This window comes from Haliotis rufescens, unplaced genomic scaffold, assembly GCF_023055435.1.
Source record: "Haliotis rufescens isolate VD_foot unplaced genomic scaffold, xgHalRufe1.0.p SCAF_29, whole genome shotgun sequence".
In the NCBI taxonomy this organism is placed as follows: domain Eukaryota; kingdom Metazoa; phylum Mollusca; class Gastropoda; order Lepetellida; family Haliotidae; genus Haliotis; species Haliotis rufescens.
The window spans coordinates 356,865-369,733 of NW_025963990.1; the positions used below are offsets into that span (position 1 = coordinate 356,865).

At 45.0% G+C, this 12,869-nt stretch overlaps 1 long non-coding RNA gene across 1 annotated transcript; it reads right to left on the minus strand.

The window, feature by feature from the left end:
- Nucleotides 1-4,767: 4,767 nt before the first annotated feature.
- On the minus strand, nt 4,768-5,194 carry LOC125384232. Its single transcript, XR_007223074.1, has 2 exons — nt 5,133-5,194; nt 4,768-4,895 (listed from the first exon to the last, which is right to left on the minus strand). It is a non-coding gene; the product is annotated as an uncharacterized LOC125384232 (long non-coding RNA).
- Between the last annotated feature and the right edge of the window lie 7,675 nt (nt 5,195-12,869).

Genomic DNA, 12,869 nt, shown 5'->3' on the forward strand with positions numbered 1-12,869 from the left:
GTAATAACAGTTTTATATACGGACCTGCAAGCTCTGGGTTGGTAGTCTTTGTTACTACCTGTGCTGCGGAGACTGTTGTCATTGTTGTTTATAGAGCTAAACATGTCTTGCGTGTGTTTACATTCCAAACAGTTTTTACAGTGTAAAGTAATTATCTGTTACAGTACTCTACACCATTTCGTCACTTTACAGGACCCTCATATTGTCTGAAAGGACCCTTAAAATTCATTATTAGGGGTCCCCTTGCCCCCCCCCCCCCCCCCCCCCCCCCCCCCCCCCCTTTTGTAAGTCAAGGTAAAACCCTGACTATAAGATATATGATCAACTGTACACGGCCTCACTAAGTTGGTATGTAAGATGTAGGCTGTAGATTGCACACAGCTGAAAGCCTGACAAAGTAATAATGTATCTACAATATTAAGCTAAACTTTGTTGTGTACGATTCAGTTACCTTTATAACTACTGAGTCACTGTCAAAGTCAAACAAAAGAATCAACTCAAACACTTGAAGTAACACTGTAAGTTGACTAACATTTAATCTAAACACAACAAATGACGTGAATTTATTGATGCATCTCATTGCAAGGGTTGGGCTCCATTTTGTGTCTTAGGGTTAGGGAGCCAGGTCAAGGGTTGGGCTCCATTTTGTGTCTTAGGGTTAGGGAGCCAGGGCATGGGTGGGGCTCCATTTTGTGTCTTAGGGTTAGGGAGCGAGGGCAAGGGCTGGGCTCCATTTTGTGTCTTAGGGTTAGGGAGCCAGGTCAAGGGTTGGGCTCCATTTTGTGTCTTAGGGTTAGGGAGCCAGGACAAGGGTTGGGCTCCATTTTGTGTCTTAGGGTTAGGGAACCAGGACAAGGGTTGGGCTCCATTTTGTGTCTTAGGGTTAGGGAGCCAGGGCAAGGGTTGGGCTCCATTTTGTGTCTTAGGGTTAGGGAACCAAGGGAAGGGTTGGGCTCCATTTTGTGTCTTAGGGTTAGGGAGCCAGGTCAAGGGTTGAGCTCCATTTTGTGTCTTAGGGTTAGGGAGCCAGGACAAGGGTTGGGCTCCATTTTGTGTCTTAGGGTTAGGGAGCTAGGGCAAGAGTTGAGCTCCATTTTGTGTCTTAGGGTTAGGGAGCCAGGACAAGGGTTGGGCTCCATATTGGGTCTTAGGGTTAGAGAACCAGGGCATGGGTTCGGCTCCCCCTTGTGTCTTAGGGTTAGGGAGCCAGGACAAGGGTTGGGCTCCATTTTGTGTCTTAGGGTTAGGGAACCAGGACAAGGGTTGGGCTCCATTTTGTGTCTTAGGGTTAGGGAGCCAGGGCAAGGGTTGGGCTCCATTTTGTGTCTTAGGGTTAGGGAACCAAGGGAAGGGTTGGGCTCCATTTTGTGTCTTAGGGTTAGGGAGCCAGGTCAAGGGTTGAGCTCCATTTTGTGTCTTAGGGTTAGGGAGCCAGGACAAGGGTTGGGCTCCATTTTGTGTCTTAGGGTTAGGGAGCCAGGACAAGGGTTGGGCTCCATATTGTGTCTTAGGGTTAGGGAGCTAGGGCAAGAGTTGAGCTCCATTTTGTGTCTTAGGGTTAGGGAGCCAGGACAAGGGTTGGGCTCCATATTGGGTCTTAGGGTTAGAGAACCAGGGCATGGGTTCGGCTCCCCCTTGTGTCTTAGGGTTAGGGAACCAGGGCATGGGTTGGGCTCCATTGTGTGTCTTAGGGTTAGGGAACCAGGGCAGGGCATGAGTTGGGCTCCATTTTGTGTCTTAGGGTTAGGGAACCAGGGCAAGGGTTGGGCTCCATATTGTGTCTTAGGGTTAGGGAAACAAGGGAAGGGTTGGGCTCCATTTTGTGTCTTAGGGTTAGGGAACCAAGGCAAGGGTGGGGCTCCCCCTTGTGTCTTAGGGTTAGGGAACCAGGGCAAGGGTTGGGTTCCATTTTGTGTCTTAGGGTTAGGGAACCAGGGCAAGGGTTGGGCTCCATTTTGTGTCTTAGGGTTAGGGAACCAGGGCATGGGTTGGGCTCCATTTTGTGTCTTAGGGTTAGGGAACCAGGGCATGGGTTGGGCTCCATTTTGTGTCTTAGGGTTAGGGAACCAGGGCAAGGGTTGGGCTCCATTGTGTGTCTTAGGGTTAGGGAACCAGGGCAGGGCATGAGTTGGGCTCCATTTTGTGTCTTAGGGTTAGGGAACCAGGGCAAGGGTTGGGCTCCATATTGTGTCTTAGGGTTAGGGAACCAAGGGAAGGGTTGGGCTCCATTTTGTGTCTTAGGGTTAGGGAACCAGGGCAAGGGTGGGGCTCCCCCTTGTGTCTTAGGGTTAGGGAAACAAGGGATGGGTTGGGCTCCATTTTGTGTCTTTGGGTTAGGGAGCCAGGTCAAGGGTTGGGCTCCATTTTGTGTCTTAGGGTTAGGGAGCCAGGTCAAGGGTTGAGCTCCATTTTGTGTCTTAGGGTTAGGGAGCCAGGTCAAGGGTTGGGCTCCATTGTGTGTCTTAGGGTTAGGGAGCCAGGACAAGGGATGGGCTCCATTGTGTGTCTTAGGGTTAGGGAGCCAGGACAAGGGTTGGGCTCCATTTTGTGTCTTAGGGTTAGGGAGCCAGGACAAGGGTTGGGCTCCATTTTGTGTCTTAGGGTTAGGGAGCCAGGACAAGGGTTGGGCTCCATTTTGTGTCTTAGGGTTAGGGAACCAGGGGATGGGTTGGGCTCCATTTTGTGTCTTAGGGTTAGGGAACCAGGGCATGGGTTGGGCTCCATTGTGTGTCTTAGGGTTAGGGAACCAAGGGAAGGGTTGGGCTCCATTTTGTGTCTTAGGGTTAGGGAACCAGGGCATGGGTTGGGCTCCATTTTGTGTCTTAGGGTTAGGGAACCAGGACAAGGGTTGGGCTCCATTGTGTGTCTTAGGGTTAGGGAACAAAGGGAAGGGTTGGGCTCCATATTGTGTCTTAGGGTTAGGGAACCAGGGCATGGGTTGGGCTCCATTGTGTGTCTTAGGGTTAGGGAACCAGGGCAGGGCATGGGTTGGGCTCCATTTTGTGTCTTAGGGTTAGGGAACCAGGGCAAGGGTTGGGCTCCATTGTGTGTCTTAGGGTTAGGGAACCAAGGGAAGGGTTGGGCTCCATTTTGTGTCTTAGGGTTAGGGAACCAGGGCATGGGTTCTGCTCCATTTTGTGTCTTAGGGTTAGGGAACCAGGGTAAGTGCTGGGCTCCATTTTGTGTCTTAGGGTTAGGGAGCCAGGTCAAGGGTTGGGCTCCCCCTTGTGTCTTAGGGTTAGGGAGCCAGGGCAAGGGTTGGGCTCCATATTGTGTCTGAGGGTTAGATAACCAGGGCATGGGTTCGGCTTCCCCTTGTGTCTTAGGGTTAGGGAACCAGGGCATGGGTTCGGCTCCCCCTTGTGTCTTAGGGTTAGGGAGCCAGGGCAAGTGTTGGGCTCCATTTTTTGTCTTAGGGTTAGGGAACCAGGGCATGGGTTGGGCTCCATTTTGTGTCTTAGGGTTAGGGAACCAAGGCTAGGGTGGGGCTCCCCCTTTGTGTCTTAGGGTTAGGGAACCAAGGCTAGGGTGGGGCTCCCCCTTTGTGTCTTAGGGTTAGAAAACCAGGGTAAGTGTTGGGCTCCATTTTGTGTCTTAGTGTTAGGGAGCCAGGGCAAGGGTTGGGCTCCATTTTGTGTCTTGGGGTTTGGGAGCCAGGACAAGGGTTGGGCTCCATTTTGTGTCTTAGGGTTAGGGAGCCAGGTCAAGAGTTGGGCTCCATTTTGTGTCTTAGGGTTAGGGAGCCAGGTCAAGGGTTGGGCTCCATTTTGTGTCTTAGGGTTAGGGAGCCAGGTCAAGGGTTGGGCTCCATTTTGTGTCTTAGGGTTAGGGAGCCCTAACCCAGGGCAAGGGTTGGGCTCCATTTTGTGTCTTAGGGTTAGGGAGCCAGGGCAAGGGTTGGGCTCCATTTTGTGTCTTAGGGTTAGAAAACCAGGGTAAGTGTTGGGCTCCATTTTGTGTCTTAGTGTTAGGGAGCCAGGGCAAGGGTTGGGCTCCATTTTGTGTCTTAGGGTTAGGGAGCCAGGGCAAGGGTTGGGCTCCATTTTGTGTCTTAGGGTTAGAAAACCAGGGTAAGTGTTGGGCTCCATTTTGTGTCTTAGGGTTAGGGAGCCAGGTCAAGGGTGGGGCTCCATTTTGTGTCTTAGGGTTAGGGAGCCAGGGCAAGGGTTGGGCTCCATTTTGTGTCTTAGGGTTAGAGAGCCAGGGCAAGGGTTGGTCTCCATTTTGTGTCTTAGGGTTAGGGAGCGAGGGCAAGGGTTGGGCACCATTTTGTGTCCAAGGGTTGGGGTCCATTTTGTGTCCAATGGTTAGGGAACCAGGGCAAGGGTTGGGCTCCATTTTGTGTCTTAGGATTGAGAACCAGGGCATGGGTTGGGCTCCATTTTGTGTCTTAGTGTTAGGGAACCAGGGCAAGGGTTGCTCCTTGACTATGGCTAATTCGGCTACCCCTTTGGGCGTCCTTATGCCAAATGTTCCAAAACATCTTCTTAGGGTTAGAAACCTATTATGTGGGTATCGCCATTATGAAAAGATGTGTTTTCTGCCAATGGTAAAACCTGGGAAGAGGTTTTACATTTTTACCAAAACCCTGGGATGAGGTTTTTGTAAATTTAGTAAAACCTCATCCGAGGGTCTTTGTAAAAAGGTAAGACCTCCATACCAGGTCTCGCCACTGAAAAAAATACATTCCCGATACACACTGATTTCACAGGGTCTTACTTAATGGCACATACCCGGACTTCTGCACAAAGACAACAGAAAACAACAGCCAGTAACATCCTTTAATGAAAGTTAAATGTAAAGTAGAGAGACCCTTTTTGGGATAGACCTTCCAGCCTTGGACTTTAGATCGTCGCTGGTGCGTTTGTAGATGCGGACAGCACTACTCCGGTGCCCTAAAAAATATGTTATAGTTAATTACAACAAAGTATACAACCGTATGTTCTAAACATCTATAAAGCATTAAGCCACTTTAGAAAATATGGTTACATCAAAATACATTTTTTTAGTAAAAATTAACCATTTCTATACGCTTGTTAAGGGCGTTTCATTTTATTCACAGATAATATTCGAAACAGTGATAATCATAAAATATTGGTAAAGGACTGTCCTATACATTGAACTAAACTTACCAGTTTGTTCGCAAATCTGCTGCTCGCTTACTTCCAGAAATAGGTCTCCGCCTTCCTCCTCGCTCACATCTCGAACTCAACTGAGAAAGACAACCACGTGTTCTTACCGCATGTATCCCACGTGCACGGTTCGGGTTCTTTCTATACGCTTATCCTGGCAATAGCGAGGTAGTAAATCCCCGTTATAGTGCCCTAAATGGGAGACAATTAAATTTACAGTAATTCTAAACGTTTAACGGTTTCTAAGCTGGATTAAACACTCCTCCTCGGTTTTGGTAGAGAATGTTAAACCTCGGGAGTCGAGAAAGCCCTCGGGGCTATCGCCCCTCGAGATTTCCCTCCTCCCGAGGTTTTACATTCTCTACCAAAACCTCTGAGTTGTGTTTTCTCCATTACTTAGCTGTTGTTTGGGTGAGGTGATCCTTGGAATCAGAACAAACAGCACATGCGTCTCCATGAGTGCACACTGTATGTTTACTTAGGTTAAATTCATCTTAGTTCTATCTTCTCTGTAAACATTGCGCCCCCCTGACGAAATGGTCTACGTTTCACATTCTGGAGCCATGTGTCCAAAGCATGCTATGCTATGCTATGCTATGCTATGCTATGCTATGCTATGCTGTGCTGTGCTGTGCTGTGCTGTGCTGTGCTGTGCTGTGCTGTGAAAAGTGTTAAAAATGCAAGAAAATGAACAAAGTTGGCACTTCAAAAGACATTTAAATTTGATTCAGAATTCAAATCAAAATCATGAATTTAAATTATTTGTTGTTAGGGTGTCTACAAGGCCAGTAGTGGCACCACTCTGACAGTTTAAACTTATATACACACAAACCTTTGTAATAAAGATTCTACTTGAACCTAGGCTGTCGATGTAAAGAATAGTTATTCAACACACACAGTCTGCAGCAGTATTTCCATGAAGAATATGGCGGTAAATATGGAGTCACGAATTCATTGTAGGTTTTACTCCTGTGGTACCTCGGTGACGATAGCACTAACAGGCATTTCCCTTGATCTTCTTTCCATTTATTTGCAATTATTTGTTTATTTTGGTAAACGAAGAGGCTAAACTGAGAAAAATACTACTTAGGACCAGTTTAAGGCAAATTAAGTAGCGTACACATACCAATGTTCAGATTTGAGACTTGCCAAGAACCCACAGGATATTTTTTATTCCCGTCACTGTTGTCTCGCCTCTGTACCTTTTGACCATTATGGCAGATGTCACGTGATGTTCCAGGTTATGAATGTAAACTCTTTAAAATTCTTTGGCTCCCGTTCCTGATCCAAAAACTCGTTCCTTGTCCCTATTAATACGTGTAAAAAGTAAACATATGGCCCTTCTTCAATTCCGAAACAAGTCAAACATACTGACGCATAGGGCAGCAAACGTCCCCTCAAATTGACCACTTGACGCACAACGGAACCGGAAATAAGCCACGCCGGAACCGGAAATCAAGCAAATCGGAACCGGAAATCAAGCAAACCTGAACCGGAAATAGGGAAAACCTGAACCAGAAATCAGGCAAATCGAAACCTGAAATCAAGCAAACCGGAACCGGAAATAAGCCACACGGGAACAGGAAATAGAGCACATCGGAACCAGTAATCAGGCAAACCTGACCCGGAAATAGACCACACCGGAAGTCGTGGGACACCGGAATCGGAAATCAGGTGAACCATCTGGAAATTAGCCACACTTGAACCAGAAATTAGGCAAACCGGAACCGGAAATCAGGCACATCGGAACTGGAAATTATGCCACACCGGAACCGGAAAGAAGGCACACCGGAAGTCGCAAAAGGACAAACCGGAACCGGAAATCAGGCACACCAGAACCAGATGAAACTTTAGTATATCATGTGCAACATTGTGCAACATTGTTCAACATTGTGCAACATTGTTCAACATTATGCAGAGCAAAACGGCCGTTCAGTTTCCCTAACGCATACTTACTGTATGAGTTTTAGTCACCTCTTCTTTAAATACAAGTTCACAAGGCAACCGTGGTCTGAAGCCACAACGCGGAACCGCTGCACAGCAAGGTGTTTCAATGTTACGTTCTCAGAGGAAACTGTCTTTAATCAGTAACGCGATACTTCTTTATCATGGTAGGATCATCCATAACAACTGCATTCCTGTAGTAAATGCAGCTCATAGTCAAGCACTGTCCACATGTTTCGTGGCTTCGCATTCACGTAAAGGGACATATAAACTTTGTAGTTTTATATCAAATTTTATATTTATGCTTCTAAAAGTGCACTGAAATAGGGTAAGGTCTATGTAAATATAACATATAACGTTCCAGAAAAATTACTCATATCCAGCAAATAGTCTTGTTCTTTCTGCTTTCAAATCAATCGATAGTATCTGTCTTTGTGGTTTAGGCATTTTTGGCGCATTTACAAAACTTGAAATATCATGCCACGTGCATCGTACGTATGCTATTCAGTTTCAGGCCCCAAGAAGAAGACTGCACTGGTGGTTAACGGGGCATGTTGCGAGCTTATGACCCGCAAATAGATTAGCCCATGGCCACACAAACGATCCTGTACGCCCATAGGCCAGAATGCTTTATTTCACACCGCTAATGGGGCCACCAGTAATCTTGTTAATCTCGCGCTATAGCCCAACATTTATTAATAGAAAGGGTGTTTTCCAGACATTTCACACCCATCTGGATATCCAATTTGGGCTACTTCGGGGTCCTTTCGGAACTTCTCATGCCTCCGGGTTCGGTCCGCAGCATCCTGACACAGCTCGCTTTGGCCCAGGAACACCTTCAGTGGGTGCAAACCCCCTTTCTAGAAGGAACTCTTTTTTTAAGGGACTTCTTACTAATTGCATGAACCCACGACTCAACTCTCAACCCTCAACCCGAGCCAATCGAATCGCTCTCTTTTCATCGGCCGACTAATCGCTTTTCTCCCTTTCCCTTCTTTCGGCTCCATTACCCGGGCCCCGCTTTTACCCCGCTCCGGCCCCGCTTTTACGCCCATGGTTACCGCTTCGCTTTCGAACAGAACACGATATAGTTACAAATATTCTCACTTCACTTCACTTCACTTCACTTCACTTCACTTCACTTCACTTCACTTCACTTCACTTCACTTGAGTTTCATCACATTTTTAAAAAAAAAATCTCCACAACCAAAATATATTTTTTTTTAGCAACTATTTTACAGTGTTTCAGAACGAAGTCAGTATATTGAGTCTACTTTCATTTTACTTCTTGGACGTTCGTGGCATACTTATTTCTTGTCTTTCTTGCCTTTCCTGTTTTTCGGGCTATTTCGGCTTTTTGCTATTCAATGCAGCTTTAACTCTCTTTCCAATTGTCACCATTTATTTTACACCTCGTCTTCAGGTTTTATACTCTGCATTATTTTACCTTCACATCTTCAATTCGGTTGTCTGTAAAACAAATTATTGCATAATCATACTTTATTTTTCCCAACATAGGAAATATCTTTTATTCATCGTTCATGTAGATCCACTTTTGTCGACTTCTTTCCATTTTTGACCACTTCTTTCCACTTTTCGCGCAAATCCACCACGTGGCCACACCGGCTACACTAAGAGCATCTCGGCACTGCACCGACCGCCAAAAAACGCAGTTTAGCCAGCCGGTACCAAGCCACTCAAAGGCCACCGGCTACGCCGAGAGCATCTGGGCACTGCACCGACCGCCAAAAAACGCAGTTTAGACAGCCGGCACCAAGCCACCCGGAAGGAAGCGGCAAAGCACCAATCACAGTCGAGATCACTAATGTCAAGGCCGTCATTTCCTCCGTCAGCTGGCAATGGCGACACACGGAATTTCTCTCTGGCTGGCATCGTCAAACACACGCGTGCTCCCTCGGTCTTGTCGCGTCTCCATCGACGGAGGGAACGATTATGCACATGCATCTGAAGGTAAGTTCATTCATATATTTCACTCAACGTCTTTATTTCCCGCACAGAGCGGCCATTCTGTCAAAACAGGGACGAAGCATGCATCATTGCATGTTCCAAACCTTGTCCTTCCTTTGGCCGTTTGCAACTTCTTAACTTTCATCACAGAAAGTGTCACCTGTTTCTGCCGCTCTCTGGTGCACGTTGCAAGTGTTTTCGTTGCGAAGAAGCAGGCAGTGTGCTTCCTGTATTCTTGTATGGATGGATGATCAATGCCTACCTTCACACACTGACCGCGCCCTATAACAGTTTAAACAATATTATTACCGTATTTCATCCGACATAAGAACGGCACTCTGCTATCATTAATCAACATGCACCATTCATCACGCCCTTCAGTGTAAACAAACCTAAGTGTTCAACTACCGTATTTCTGACAAAAACACGACCCTTTATAATGAGTATGTGTTGTATAAAGTACTTTTCTTCTGTTGGAAATGTATTTGTTCAAGGCCCCTACCCCTCACATTCAAACTAATACTGGTGTCTCATACTGGTGTCCCATTGCTGGAAATCTTGCCCAGAGTAATTCTTTAAGCATGTATCATTTGTCTTGGCAATGGGCTAAGGGGAACAACTCTGTCAGTCTTCCAGGTTCATGCAACTTAATTAGCGTCACATCACGACCAAATGTGTTTACCTCATTGGCTGATGCAGCTTTGTCAGCCATGTTCTTAACAATACAAAGATACTGACCCAGATTTCTTCATTGTTTTCTGGCTTGTATTACAATTTATGGTCGAAATAAGGCTGCACTATAAGTAATAAAGTACCTAATAATATAATAAGGTAACCTAGATTTGAAAATACTATATTTGTAAACACTGGAAAATGGTTAGTTCGAATAATTTCATTATTTCATGTTCGCACTACCCGCACGGTATGTAGGCGTTGGCAGACGACATGGTAGAGAAGGTTCTTCATGGTAAAGACCCTAGTTTTAGGGCTCCAGTTATGCATATAGGATGATTATGTTGCCTAACCTGTATAAACTGTCTGTTTGGCAATATGTTCTAAGTTAGTGTAGGATGCAAGCAGTATTTTGTCCAAAGACAGGTGTTTGTGGGTTGTTGAGGTCACGTGACTTTCCGCCATGTCACGTACACATCTAGTAGATATTGAAGCTTGAAGAATCAAAGTATAAACTATGTCCCTGGCTAGTGTACATGTTGTTAGTTTTCCCCTCTATGTCATTTGGTATATCTATCTGTCCCAGGGGTATGGGAGACAACTCTGGTTGTCTTGTTTAAGTAATGATTTGCAGGGCGCTTCAATTGTACTGTAATGTTATAATGTTATGCTCTTCACTCAAAATCCATTTATTATAATTCATGTGTAATGTCTTGATATCCATAATTAATCATAGTACATTTTGGGGTATTATTCTGTAGTATATTTCCATGTAAAACACTTGATATTTAAAGAAGAGTTTCTGTCAAACTCATTTCCAAGTGCATGCTGCTTGAAGTATAGCTACTTTTCTTGTACTGTAAATAATGGATAATATATAATAATGATAGGATTTATGGTTCTGATGTTTATTAAAAGTTAATTTTGATCCTGTTCACAATTCTGTTGATTAATAACTATTGTAAAAGTGGCTCATGTCATCTAGACCAGTGTTGCTATACATAACAGAGAGAACTAAGTAGGTACATAGACACTTTACTGAAACTATTCCTTTAATAGTCGATGAGTTGTATGCTATATCGTTGCACAATGCCAAGTTGTAAACTTGATGACAATACAAGTTTTGTCAGCCATGTTCTTACGAATACAAAGATACTGACCCAGATTCCTTCATTGTTTTCAGTCAGTGTGAGCAATTGTGAACTGGGTAACATATGCATTCATTATGCTCCATTCATGATATCAATCACTGGATTGTCTGGGACTCGATTATTTACAGACCGCCGTCATATAGCTGGATTATTGCTGAGAGCAGCGTTAAACAACAAACCAAACCAAACCAAACCAAACCAAACCATTATGCTCCATTCATTGATCAAGTTCTTTGTCTTTATTCCATTGCTGCTGTACAGGCCTGCCGAACCGACGTCACACAACCTCGTCCCTCTCCCCCCTGGTTCCCCTCCCGCCCTCCCTCTCCCAATCCTGTCCTGTTTGTTGTATCATGGATTATTACTTTAACATCTGTTTTTTTCTAAAAACCTTATGTAAAAGTCAATAATATTGTTGACATTAGTCTCTTTGTGTTACCACTTGATTGTAACCATGGTAACAGTTCTGTAATTATTCCAGTTTCATGAACCAGGAAAAGTGACGTCTTTATTAAGACCTTTATATCTAAATTTCCAAGAAATTGATGTTTTGGTTGGTTACCAAGGTATCAGAGCATGAAGAGTGGTGGAGTAATTATGTTTCAACTTGTTTTGGCCGTGAATCACTTGTGCTCATTGTGTTGGACATTGTTGCAGACCCAAGATGGCTGTGCGGCGCCGACACAATCTCCTGACACAACTTACCACAGCCCTGATATTTTCTTCTTTATGGAAGATTGTGAAAGGTAGGCAATTTTATACTTTGGTCTCCTTGTACTCAGTAGTATTTTTCATGAGGTATACTGTATTTGTGGTATTAAGCACCCTGCTCTAATAAAAGCAAGGATTTATCTGGAATTCCAAACAAGGTTCTGTTTGTTCCCTTGGCAATCCAATTGGGAAAGAAATTGTAAGATTGTTCCAATTTGGGAATTTGTACTGTCTTTTGCTGCGGACTTGGGGTCGAATATAGATAATCCCGAAATAGATTTACATGACAGGTCCTTTTTTGTTTGTGTATATTACAGCAATGGTGAAGGAGTAACTGTTATTGTCAACAATGCAGTTTACTGGGCCCAGCTTAATTAGCACTTATTGGCTCAGGCTGTTGATTGTGGCACTCAGTTCACAGGTTTTGGGTAGGTTAGGTTAGGTTACCTACAACCCTTTCCAATCAAGCACCCCTTTACGATCATTGGTTAGGCACCCCTTTACGATCTTGTATCCCTTTACAATCATTACGGTTAGGTACCCCTTTACGATCAAGCACCCCTTTACAATCATTTGGGTTAGGCACCCCTTTACGATCAAGCACCCCTTTATGATCTATAGGGCTAGGTGCCTCTTTCCGATCAAGTACCCCTTTACAATCATTAGGGCTAGGTGCCCCTTTCCGACCAAGCACCCCTTTACAATCATAAGGGCTAGGTGCCTCTTTCCGATCAAGTACCCCTTTACAATCATTAGGGTTAGGTACCCCTTTCCGATTAAGCACCCCTTTACGATCATTAGGGTTAGGTACCCCTTTACGATCAAGTACCCCTTTACAATCATTAGGGTTAGGTACCCCTTTACGATCAAGTACCCCTTTACAATCATTAGGGTTAGGTGCCCCTTTCCGATCAAGCACCCCTTTACAATCATTAGGGTTAGGTGCCCCTTTCCGATCAAGCACCCCTTTACAATCATTAGGGCTAGGTGCCCCTTTACGATCAAGTACCCCTTTACAATCATTAGGGTTAGGTGCCCCTTTCCGATCAAGTACCCCTTTACAATCATTAGGGTTAGGTGCCCCTTTCCGATCAAGCACCCCTTTACAATCATTAGGGTTAGGTGCCCCTTTACGATCAAGCACTCATTTACAATCATTAGGGCTAGGTGCCCCTTTCCGATCAAGCACTCATTTACAATCATTAGGGCTAGGTGCCCCTTTCCGATTAAGCACCCCTTTACAATCATTAGGGTTAGGTACCCCTTTACGATCAAGCACCCCTATACGATC